An 11420-nucleotide genomic window follows, 5' to 3' on the forward strand; every position below is an offset into this window, starting at 1 on the left:
CGAACAGCAGAATGCACATTCTTTTCAAGTGTACATGGAACAGCCACCAAGATAGACCAGGTACTTGGGTCATAAAACAAGTCTCACTATATTTCAAAAGAGTGAAATCATACCAAGCATATCTTCTGACCACAATGGAATTAAAGTAGAAATCAATAACAGAAGGATAACTGGAAAAATCCCTAAATGTTTGGAAATTAAGTAAAGCACCTTCTGGTAGGCTACTAAGTCTCTGGAAGAAATTGAGTCTGTCTGTGGGAATCATGGTCAATGCAACCAGAGTGGCTGTCATGAGCTGGATACTATTAGACCCACTACGTCATAAAGTTAGGTGGGCACAGTACAATCGTTGTATGATGGAAATGGTACCTTTGGGATCTGATTCAAGCAGGTCCGAAGGACACAAGTAAACAAAATGAATAGGCAGCTCACTTCTCTTCTGGTGCACTAAGCACCTCTGAGTGTTCACCTATGTAGGAAGGGGTGGGTAATACCAAGACCAGCTGATGGAGGACGAAAAGTCTGGGCCTAGTTCAAAGTAGGTTGTCTTGATACGCTGGTGTGAGCCAAAAATGGACTGCTGCTACACTACCTGCCCCACTCAGGGGCATCCCAAGTGGAGAATGGAATAGAGATTCTCCCAGTGGGCAGAACTTTGAGCACTACAGCTGCCATCAACTCTGTGTTCAGGGAGAAGAGGTCAGAGGCCAGGCTATACACAGACTCTTGGGTAGTGATGGATAGCTTGGCTGGGAAAAAGATTTGTAGACGATGTAGGGGAGTGGATACAAAAATGTATGGTTTCGGGCTTCCCTCGTGGCGCAGTGGTTAAGAATCCGCCTGCCAATGCAGGAGACACGGGTTTGAGCCCTGGTCCAGAAAGATCCCACATGCTGCAGAAAGCCCGTGTGCCACAACTACTGAGCCTGCGCTCTAGAGCCCGTGAGCCACAACTACTGAGCCCATGTGCCACAACTACTGAAGCCCACGCGCCCTAGAGCCCGTGCTCCGCAACAAGAGAAGCCACCGCAATGAGAAGCCTGTGCACTGCAACGAAGAGTAGCCCCCGCTCACTGCAACTAGAGAAGGCCTGCGTGCAGCAACGAAGACCCAATGCAGCCAAAAAAAAAAAGAAAAAAGTATGGTTTCTTGGGACTTCCCTGGTGGTCCAGTGGCTAAGACTCCATGCTCCCAATGCAGGGGGCCCGGGTTTGATCCCCAGTCAGGGAACTAGATCCCACATGCTGCAACTAAGAGTTCGCATGCCGCAACTAAAGGATCTCGCAGGCCGCAACAAAGATCGAAGATCCCAAGTGCTGCAACTAAGACCCGGTGCAGCCAAATAAATAAATAAATCTTTTCTAAAAGTATGGTTTCTTATGTCTCATGCCAATGCCCATCAGAATACATCTAGCACAGACAGCGCACCTAACAAGCAGAACAGGATGACTTGTCTGGTCGACATCAGCCAGCTTCTGTCCTTGGCCACCCCAGTGCTTGCACAGCAGAATAGCCGTGGTAGCAGAGATGTAGGCTATGCACGGACCCGATGGTGCAGGTTCCCTCTCACCAAGGCTGATCTAGATTCTGCAGCTACCGAGTGTTAAAACTATCAGTAGCAGAAACCAACACTGAGCCTTTGATATGGTACCTTATCTTGAGGAGACCAGGCCACTATTTTTAAAAAATTTTTTTTTGGCTGCGTTGGGTCTTTGTTGCTGCGCGCAGGCTCTCTCTAGTTGCGGCGAGCGGGGGCTACTCTTCGTTGCGGTGCGCGGGCTTCTCACTGCGGTGGCTTCTCTTGTTGTGGAGCACGGGCTCTAGGCCTGCAGGCTTCAGTAGTTATGGCTCGCGGGCTCTAGAGTGCAGGCTCGGTAGTTGTGGCGCACGGGCTTAGTTGCTCCGCAGCATGTGGGATCTTCCTGGACCAGGGCTCGAACCCGTGTCCCCTGCACTGGCAGGGGGATTCTTAACCCCTGCGCCACCAGGGAAGCCCCCAGGCCACTATTTGATGGCACCTGAGTTTGTCTACCTTAGAAGAGGTAGAAATTCATCTTTACTAGGACTGAAAATTATTCAGGATATTGGCTTGCCTTCCCTACCTACAGTACCTCTCCCAGCTTACAGGGTACCTCATTTAGGGAATTCACATAATATTGCCTTGGAAAAGGGGGAACGTTTTATTTTACTTTATCTTCTTTTTTGTCTTCTTTGGATTCACTGAATTTTTTTCAAGTTTAATGGAGATGTAATTGACATACATCACTGTTTAAGTTTAAGGTGTACAGCATAATGGTTTGAACTTACATATATTGTGAAATAATTACAGCAAAATTTAATTAGCATCCATCACCCCTTATGGATACAATAAAAAAAAAAGTCCTCTTGTTCCTCTAAGTCCAGGACACAGCCCAATTCAGTGTGAGTTATGACTCAACCTCAAACTCACTAAGGGGTATGGAGCAAGGCTGGCAGATTTGGCTGGTAAAGAAACAAACCTTTTCAGATTCAGACAGTTTATCATTTCCATCAGGAGCAAAAGCAAGGTCAGCCAAGGTGGCAGCTCCCTGGGACCCTTCTTCAACAGCATGACACCAAAACAAGAGAGGACAATGCAACACGAGGGGTGGGGCACCCCGATACTGAGGAGTCTGTTCTGTGTAGTTTGATAGCTAGCGGCTGGCTGTACCCTAAGACGGGGAACCTCATACCTCATTAGAACCCAGGAGGTCATGAGAAAATGTCTTCCTGGAAGATGGGGAGGCAGCTTCCTAAGTTCTCATGTTCTGGGAGGGCCACAGGGCGTCCTGCCAAGCTTCAGGTCAGCTGTGGTTAAGTCTTGCCTACATGGCCCATGTAGAGACGCGCATGGTCGCCAGGGCAACAGGGAGGAACCTTTTCCTTTTCAGAGTTAAGACTTCTCTTCCTTCCCCAGCTAAGGCTGGTGGCAGGAGAAAGCCTTCAGTACAGGAAGGTGACTGTGGGTGGATTCCGCCCCCTCTCCCTGCTTACATCCTCACTGACTAGTTACTGTTTTGATCCTGGTAGGGGCAAAAAGAGAGGAGGTAAGGGGATGAGATGGTTCCCCCCTGGCTGGATGCTTCCGCATTTCCTTAGCCTGGCCAAGGCCTAGAGCGGACTCCGCTTGCGGGCACCTTCTTGTATCCTTCAGAGGACTAAATATTGGGTCTTTCTGAGGCACTTCCTGTGATGTGATCTAAATGCTTTCCCGGAGAAACTCCAGATGTGCAGACTCCTCTATCCTGAAGCCGCAGGCTCCTTTAGCTTTTTCAGACATGAGATGGAGAACAGGTCAGGTTTTCTCAACCTCAAGGGAGCAAGTGGAAAGCACCTCTCTCCTTGGGAGGAACTCAGCACAGCTGTAGCTCCCATCCTCCTTTTTCCTTCTCTCAACTCTTCCATGTGCTTGAAATAGGGGAGCGGATTCGGAAGACCCAGGGTCAGCCCATGACCATTTCCTTTGTCAATTCTGCATTTGATGATTTGCCTCTGGAGTTTCACATCTATTGAAATGTTGAGCCTCAGTGGACATTTTTAACATCACGTTACTGACCTCCAAAAATATTTGTCTCTTTTGAGTATCACGGACTCATGGTCTGTCACAAACTCAGCTTACTCCCATTGACCATAATTTTATTTTTGCTTTTGGCCAGTGGATATCCCTTGAAGCTGGCTCTTTGTTCTTTGTAGTGATGGATCCCCAGTTAGCCTTGAAAGCCTTCTTGCTTTCTGACAGCACGACAAATTTAGGCCCAGTTCGAGGTTTTCTGCCTCAAACACGGAATCAGCTACTCTTTCCAAGGAGCCTTGGTCTTGTATATTCAAACATGGTATTAGAGACCAAAACTTGGGCCTTAGGAATGCAGACTTTATGGTGTCACAGGAGTACTGGGGGCGATGCAGGATGACAGAACAGAAAAATTATCTTTTATTTAAAAACAAAAATGATCATCAATTTATGTAAATATTTTAAACTTAATTACAATTTTACTAAGCCCTTTCTTATACTGATGTCAAAGTCTTTTAATTTTCTCCTCTTTTCTGAGATAGAATATTTTCTCCTCTGACATATAACATCTTTTTACCAAATTTTATGTACTTTGCTTTAATATATTATACCAAATCATGTGTTTAAATAATAATGCTATCTAAGACTTCAGAAGGTTTTACTTTTCTAAAACAAAATTGGATCTTATCCAAGAGAATTATAAAAGAATACCCGTCATCTCTTAGCTGTTTTGCTATTTCATTTTTTAACAGCTTTATTGAGGTAAAATTGATACACAATAAACTGCATGTTTATAGTGTATAATTTGATAAGTTGTGACATATGTATACACTGTGAAACCATTAGCACATTCCAGATAATGAACATGGGCATTACCCGCAATAGTTTGTTTATACCCTCTTGTAATCTCTCCTTTTTGTTCCCCTCCCTGCCCACCCCCCATCTCCAGGCAACCACTGGTCGGCTTTCTGTCATTATAGATGGCCTTTTCTAGAATTTTATAGAAATGAAGCCATACAGTATGTACTCTCCTTTTGTCTGGCTACTTTTTTTTTAATTAATTAATTTTATTTTTGGCTGCGTTGGGTCTTCGTTGCTGTACACGGGCTTTCTTTAGTTGCAGAGAGCGGGGGTTACGCTTCCTTTCGGTGTGCGGGCTTCTCACTGTGGTGGCTTCTCTTGTTGCCGAGCACGGGCTCTAGGTGCGTGGGCTCCAGTAGTTGTGGTGTGCGGGCTCAGGAGTTGTGGCTCGTGGGCTCTAGAGTGAAGGCTCAGTAGTTGTGGTGCATGGGTTAGTTGCTCCGTGGCATGTGGGATCTTCCCAGACCAGGGCTTGAAGCCGTGTCTCCTGCTTTGGCGGGAGGCTTCTTAACCACTGCGCCACCAGGGAAGTCCCTGGCTACTTCCATTTAGAATAATTATTATGAGATTCATCCAAGTTATCATGTATATTAATTGTTCATTCCCTTTCATTGATGAATAGCATTCCACTGTATAGTCACAGCATAATTTATTCATTTACTCAACTATTGATATACCTTTGAGCTGTTTCCAGTTTTTGGTCATGACAAATAAAGCTGCTATGGACATTCGTGTGCAAGTCTTTCTATGGACAAACGCTTTCATTTGTTTTGGTTGACTACTTTGGAGTGGAATGGCTGGGTCGTATGGTACTTGTATTTTTAACTTTTTGAGAAGCTACTGAACTGTTTTCCAACGCATTTTAAACATTTTACATTCCCACCAGCAGATGGTGAGAATTCCAGTTGTTCCAGTCCTCACCAACACTTAGTATGTCAGACTTTTTAATTTTAGACATTGCAATAGGTACTTCAATTTGCATTTCGCTAATGACTAATGATGTTGAGCATCCTTTCATGTGCTGATTTGCCATCCATACATCTTGGATGAAGTGTCATTAAATGTTTGGTAGAATTCAGGAGTAAAACCATCTGGGTCTGGAGTCTTCTCTGTGCGGAGGTTTTAAACCACATTTTCAAACTCTTTAATAGACATGAGGACTACTGGTCTCTGTTATCTAATTTTTCTCGAATGAGCTTTGGTAGTTTGCATCTTTCAAGGAATTTGTCCATTTCATTTAAGCTGTCGAATTTATTGGCATAAAGCTGTTCATAATATTCCTTTATTATCCTTTAGTTATCTGTAGAGCCTATAATAATGTCACCTCTCTCATTCCTGATGATGTTAATCTACTGTCTCTTTGCTTGCATTATTTCCAGTGAGAAAACTGTTGTCATCCTAATACGTAGTGTGTCTTTTTTCTCTGACTGCTTTTAAGATTTTCTCTTTATCACTGACTTTAAGCAATTTGAGTATGATATGTCTTGATATAATTTCTTCATGTTTCTCGCACTTAGGATTTGTTGAGTTTCTTGGATCTGTAGGTTTCCAGTTTGCATCACTTTTTGAAAAATTTTAGCCATTATTTCTTCATTTTGGGGGGTCCTCTTATCTCTTTCCTCTTCCCTCCTTTGGGGACTCCAATTACATGCACCAATATATTTAGCTGCTTGAAGTTGTCCCGCATTTCACTGATGCTCTGGTCATTTTAAAACAGCTTATCTTACTTAATTTTATTTATTTTTATTGTGAATACATATTTCTCATAAAAGTTGCCACTTTAAGCCATTTAAAAAATTGTATATGATACCATTCTTTATAGATTGGAAAAAGTAACCCTTTTTGTGAGTACATGATGAAAATTAATAAACTGTTCTCCTTATTAGGGCAAAATGAAAGCAATACATTGTTGCTATTGTGAGGTTAAAACATTTCAACTTTTTAAACAGTGGAGCAGCATCCCCTTCTAGATATAAGATCAATGTCTGATTATTGCTTTCTCTTTTTTTTTTTTTTTTGCGGTACGCGGGCCTCTCACTGTTGTGGCCTCTCCCGTTGCGGAGCACAGACTCCGGACGCGCAGGCTCAGTGGCCATGGCTCACGGGCCTAGCCGCTCCACGGCATGTGGGATCTTCCCGGACCGGGGCACGAACTTGTGTCCCCTGCATTGGCAGGCGGACTCTCAACCACTGCGCCACCAGGGAAGCCCTGCTTTCTCTTTTTTTGATGTTAGCAGTTGTTGAAGCTTAATGCCTAGGTTCATTTATTTACTGGGAGTTGCAAAATAATATTCAAGTTATATCCCTTTTTCTTATTTATTAGCTGGAATAGATTTATAAAGAGATGCTTCCTCTCACCCACTAAAAAATACGGAACACTTCACAAATTTGCATGTCATCCTTGCCCAGGGGCCACGCTACTCTTCTCTATATCGTTAAAATTTTAGTATATGTGCTGCCGAAGCGAGCACCATTTTAGCCTTTTTTAAATGTACAATTCAGTGGCATTAATTACATTCACAGTGTTGTGTAACCATCACCATAGCTATTTTCAGAACTTTTTCAACACCCCACACAGAAATTCTGTACCCATTAAGCAATAACTCTCTGCTTCCCTTTCCCCCAGACCCTGGTAACCTCTAATCTACTTTCTGTCTCTACGGATTGGATGGTGTTCTTTAAAGCTCCTGAGCACCAAGTATTAGTCTCAATTAGTTTCCAAAACATTTGTCCAACTTAAAAAGCTCCAAGTTGAAAATTATAATACATAAACTACATGGGCATAAAACCTTTAATTTGGGGACTTCCCTGGTGGTTCAGTGGGTAAGACTCCGTGCTCCCAAGGCAGGGGGACTGGGGTTCGATCGCTGGTCGGAGAACTAGATCCCACATGCATGCCGCAACTAAGAAGTCTGCATGTCACAACTAAAAGATCCCGCATGCCGCAACTAAAGAAAAAAAAAAGATCCCACATGCCATAACAAAGATCCTGCGTGCCACAACTAAGACCCGGCACAACCAAAATAAATAAATACATTTAAAAATAAAACCTTTACTTTTTTCCCCCTTTAATTAGCTTTCTCCATTCAGTCCCAAACAGGGAGAACAAGGTCAGTGCGAGATCACACACAAGCCTCCTCTCCCTTCTAAGACCGGCTCCTTGTCCAATTTGTTTTGTAAGATCAGGATTCTTGATCATGTTAAAGTAGGAACCAGGAGGTTAATTTATGCTACAAGCCAACTGTTAGATCAGGGACCAGCTGAGGGCTTTTTTGATTCCTCATCACACCGTTTTTTTCTCTGCTATTTCTGAACATTCTATTTCCAATACAGGCAATATATCTTCATTCTTTAGAGCAGGGCTGTTAACCTGTGGTCCTGGGATGGTCTGTGGATAAACCATTCAGTAAGTCCGTTTACTTCAAGGGGAATAAAATGACATCTTTATTTTAATTAACCTCTAGCTAAAAACTACGTTTCCTTCATTTAAGGAGAAACCACAGCAGTAGTAACAGCACCTGTCACTTTAGAAGCACTCATAGAAATCCGTGATATTTTCATCGTACATCTTGGTTGTTGCAGAAACTTTGAAGCATCATTTACACTAATCCTACTTTGAAATTACCTTAATCCATAGAGATGCTACTAGAACTTGCTATTTAAAGTGTTAATAAACAAACACATATATTATCACATCACAAGTTAAAAAATATGTATTTTGATTATGTTTAGTATTTTGACTGAATTTCAGGATAATTGGTTTTCTCTGCAAGCCTACTTCATGAGTTTTAAAAAATGCTTTAAAACTGTGCGGGGGTCTCTATGCTTCACCAGACTGCCAAGGGGTCTGAGGCACAAAAGAGGTTAAGAACCCCTGGCCTTTTGAGGGGGTCACTGTTGAAAACTTCCTACTTGTAGGATGGCAGTTTGGGCCAGATGCATCTTTTTTTTTTTTTTTTTTTTTTTTTTTTTGGCCGTATGCGGGCCACTCACTGTTGCGGCCTCTCCCATTGCGGAGCACAGGCTCCGGACGCGCAGGCTCAGCGGCCATGGCTCACGGGCCCAGCCCCTCCGCGGACCGGGGCACGAACCCGTGTCTCCTGCGTCGGCAGGCGGACTCTCAACCACTGCGCCACCAGGGAAGCCCCAGATGCGTCTTCTTAAAGGATTTTGGGGGAATGATTGAGATTCACTACTCAACATTTACATTAGTGTACTACTTTGCTGTCTCTTAACACGAGGCATATAAGAACACTTCTTGGTGCCAGGAATTTTACTTCTTCTACCCCAAAAGGGCTCACACTTGGCTGAGTTAGAAGCGCCCGCCAGAAAAAAATGATTTGAATCATCACTGGTACACCAGTTCCATTTCTGAAGGAAACTGACACCTTCAGGGCCATAAAATACCCAGCTTTCCATTTTGATGGGGCAGGCGCAAGTGTGGACCCTCGTCCTCCCCCAGCATACATACCTCAATTCTATGGCAGTGACCTCCTTGGAGCAAGGTCAGCCTTATGTCTGGAGGCAGGACACAGCATTTGCCACTTCTTGGTCTGGCTGGTGGGTGGCTGCAGAAGGGAAAACCCACCCCATGTGGTCAGGCCTGGGCGCCCTCCCAGGGAGACCCTGCACCCTTGGTTTACCCTGGAACCCTGTTTCCAGGTCACCCTTGGTCAAGTGCAAGGGCCCAGATCTAGCCTCAGTGTGGATCTGCCTCTGGGTCGAGGGCCCCGCTCCCAGAAGAGTGCATTGATGGTAGTGGCTTGCCTCTCCACGGCTCTGAGTGCTTTATCTTGGAGATTTTGGGGTAGCCGAAAGCATCCTTCTGTGGCTTATGTAGGGGGACATCTAACCCCACCTCTTACCGGAAGGAGAGCTGGGAGATGGACAGAAAAGGTTTCGATGGTGTAGTCCCGGGCTGGAGAGAGACCGACAGTCCTTTGGAGCTTCTTGGTGAAGACAGCAGACGTCTCTTCCTTCTCTTTAGGCATGGGGTTGGAGCTCGTGTTCTCCACAGCCCCCTTCAGGTGGAGCAATCCAAGTGGGTCCAGTAAGGGCTGTACTGTCCTCCAAAGCCTCAAGCCGGAGATTCCCTTGCACCTCCCCCATCCTCCCCCTTCCCCGCCTCCATCAGTCCGTGGATGATCTGCCCTCCGTCACTGGTCTCCTCCTCACTCTCTTCTATCCTGGTCCAGCTCATCACCCCTCACCCCTCACTGCAGACTCCCTGGCCTCATTTTTGCCCCTTCCAATCCATCCTCTCCTCATCCTTGGGTCCCAGGGTGATCTGTCTCAAACAGAAAACTGACCATCTCAGCCCCCATTTCAAACTGGCTCTGGTCCCCAAAAACCCTCCATTTCTGGCCTGGCACTCAAGGCCCTCTCAACCCAGCTGGTCTCATCTCCCACTCCCTGCCCCAGCCTCTGAAGCCTGCCATGTCCTCCCAGTCACCAGGGCACGTCCTCTGTGTGGTCCCAGCGCACGGCTCATCTCTCTGGCCACCCACCCACCTACCCCACGGGCCTGGCCACGCACCAAGCAGGCATCTGAAATGCTTGCTGAGGAGCAGAATCTTGAGAATGTCGCCACCATCTGTGCAATTGCTATGGCTTCCCCAGAGTCCCACCAAGTCTGGGCTTTCTGGAAGCACCACTTTGAGTGACAGGCCTGAGGGTCTCACCCTGGGGGCCACGCTGTGGAGACAGTGCCTCTTTTCCCTTGACCCCTTGCGGCCGGGCCTCCGTGCCACAGCCCTTGGAGAGCCCTCGGAGACGGCCATCATCTCTTCCACCATTCTCCCCTGAATCCACTTTACCCTGGAAACACCTTAGGGACAGTGCCTGACTGCCATCCTCGGAGTGGGTACAGCCCCTTTCCCACTTTCTCACGCTCTGGGTCCCTGGTTCAGCCTTCAGTGCCTTTTGCTTTTACTCCTGGGCCGATTCCTGCCTTGAGCTCTCAGCAGGTAAAGTGGCCTCCAAGGTGGCTGATGTCAGGAGGGAGAAGCAGGAGGGCTGAAGAATGGCAGACCCCGTGTTCGAGTCTCAACTCCACCCCTGAGGCCACTGAACCCTTCCACTGAGGGAGCAAGGATGAAGCCTCACGCTTGGGGGTGATGTCTGGGGCTCGGCCGTCTTGCCACTGGGGAGACTCCCGCTGCCGGAGAGGCAGAAGGCAGCCAAGCAGAGCTCTCACCAGCCCGCTGTCCTCTGCCCAGCCCGAGCCTCACCCCCACAACCCCCGAGGGGGATGGGGGCTTGCACTTGGCCTGGCATAGACCCCAAACCACCACGGCACACGGGCAACAGCACGGAGCAGCTCCAGCCGCAAGGATGGAGATACCGGAAGCTGAGGTACGGCCTGTTCTGAGCACCAGCCTTGTACTCCCTCACCGTGATGGCAACAGGAGTACTGCTCGGTCACTTCCTGGTCATTTGGTGAGTCGGGACTGGGTAACTCAAGCCGAAAGGCTCTGGGAGCCCCCCAGGGGCGCTGGCGCTCCTCATACAGGGAAGGGCTTGCAGGTGCTGCAGTAGCGGTCCCAGGAGGATTAACTGTCTGGGGCTCTGAAATGCACATCATGGATGCAAGCCCTACAAGGGCGCTCCTGGGCAGAGGGACCGTGGGTCCATGGCCCCAGGCGGCGAGACAGAGTTTGGACTTGGGGAGGGGAGGGCGCTTTGGTGCAGCAGGCACAAGATCCTTCTCAGATCGCCTGAGGGCTGGGGTGCTGGGACCTCGAGCAGGCTGTCTCCAGGCAGGAGCCACAGCTGGACCTCCACCTGCAGGGAGGCAAGGGGTTGGGGTGGAGGGTGGGAGGACCCTCTAGGCCACTTGCAAGTTTGAATCTAGGTCAAAGGTGAGAAGCCCAGCCTTTTCCACTGCCCAATCCCCAAGTGGGCTCATGTGGGAAAATCCTGTCCACACTGCCAGGACCTCAGTGACGAGCCCAAGGACACAGTTATTCTCTCCTCACCAGAGTCCAGCTCCTCACGCTGGCATTCAAGGCCCCCATACCTGGCCTCGCTC

General features: G+C 47.2%; 1 non-coding gene across 1 annotated transcript; it reads right to left on the reverse strand.

Annotated features, from left to right (window-relative positions):
* Positions 1-6754: 6754 nt before the first annotated feature.
* LOC116741070 lies at positions 6755-6861 on the reverse strand. Its single transcript, XR_004346044.1, has one exon. It is a non-coding gene; the product is annotated as a U6 spliceosomal RNA (small nuclear RNA).
* Between the last annotated feature and the right edge of the window lie 4559 nt (positions 6862-11420).

Source organism: Phocoena sinus, chromosome 15 (genome assembly GCF_008692025.1).
Source record: "Phocoena sinus isolate mPhoSin1 chromosome 15, mPhoSin1.pri, whole genome shotgun sequence".
Taxonomy (NCBI): Eukaryota; Metazoa; Chordata; class Mammalia; order Artiodactyla; family Phocoenidae; genus Phocoena; species Phocoena sinus.